Here is a 1,652-nt window from a genome sequence, read left to right as displayed (position 1 = left end):
TAATAATAATAATAATGATAATAATAATAATAACAACAAGAACAACAAGAACAATAGCAACAATGACAAGGACACCAACAACAGGAACACAATGCTGTGAAAATGTCACCTGAAGTGATTCCTGCTGTTTTTGGAAATCTGGCTATACAAGTAACTACGTGAAACCTGGCCAGAAATCAAGATTATTCGGTGTAGTTATAATTAAAAGGCGATAACGGGAATGAGTCAATACACGACTTTTGGGGAGCCAGTTTATCTCGTAGTTCTTTTATCAATCTCTGAAATCTGACGGGTGACTTGGCTCGTTGCCTGCAAACGACTTCATTTCTTTGTTGCTATACCGATGTTCAAATTCTTATCAAACAGTCAGACAATATCCTTTGGTGAGTGTTAATATCAATGTACATTCAACTACAAACAGAAGAGATACACATTATGTATATAAAACATTCATGCAGATAGACGTATATTTACACACAGGCGACTATAGAAGCAAATATGAACCAAAAGGAAATATCTAAACGTACGTTACAGATATACAAAAATATAAAGATATCATTTATATATATATATATGTGTGTGTGTGTGTGTGTGTGTGTGTGTGTGTGTGTGTGTTTGCACGTAAGTATGAATATATGTATGTATGTTTGTATGTATGCGCATATGCATGTATGTATACACACACACACACACACACACACACACACACAAGCACATACACATATATGGACACTCTCACACACATATATGGAGACACTCACACAAGGAGTTACCAGAAGTAATCGGAAACGTTTTCTGTCGGACAAAACCCGTTGTAGTTCAGGTTTCTACCGCTAGAAGCTTGCAGATGCGACCCTCAAGCATTAGTTTGCCGACCGGCGTCGCCGAGTGTCGTCTTACTGCAACGTGGTGCGTCTTTGTTTTGCAATGATTCTTCCTTTTTCATCGATTTTTGCGATGACTGAAACGTAAAAATAAAAAGCGTATTTCCGTGAAATTATATTTTCAGCTTGGGAAAACGGCGTCCAGAACAGTTACCATGCTTCAAACAGCTTACTAGGACGCTGCCATGGGCAAAACGCAAGTTTAGGGGTGGTTTACGCGTTTTAGGAATGGTCACTTGTCGCTTGAAGTCCAACCTCGTTCAGGACGACCGTTGGACCTCCCGAATGAATGACAACACCATGAACATTCATGAATTAACCTTGGAAGACCGTCACCGAACAATTGAACAACTTATTTATATTATTGGTGTATCCTGAGTCTGATGGCGACCTATTTTGAGCGAGGTATTGCGAAGGAAATGAGTTGTAGAGAAAAGATTGTTTCGCTTGCTCCCAGATGATCAAAAGCAGTCACAGCTGAATACGTGGCGTGAACTGAAAGAACGGTTGGCAGTTGATCCAGAGATTTTTTCGAAGGTCAGCACTGGTGTCGATAACTGGTGCTACGGAATTTGCAGAAGAGGAGGAGGTGAAGAAAAAAATACGTTAAAAGGCATCACTTCACAAGAGTTTCAGTAATGCTGGAACATTGAAAATCACGCCAGGACCGATGTGTGTGTGTGTGAGAGAGCGAGAGAGTGTGTGTGTGTTCGTGTGCATGTGTATATTTGTATATATATATATATATATATATATATATATATATAT

This window comes from Octopus bimaculoides, chromosome 1, assembly GCF_001194135.2.
Source record: "Octopus bimaculoides isolate UCB-OBI-ISO-001 chromosome 1, ASM119413v2, whole genome shotgun sequence".
NCBI lineage: Eukaryota > Metazoa > Mollusca > Cephalopoda > Octopoda > Octopodidae > Octopus > Octopus bimaculoides.
This window is presented reverse-complemented; position numbering follows the sequence as displayed.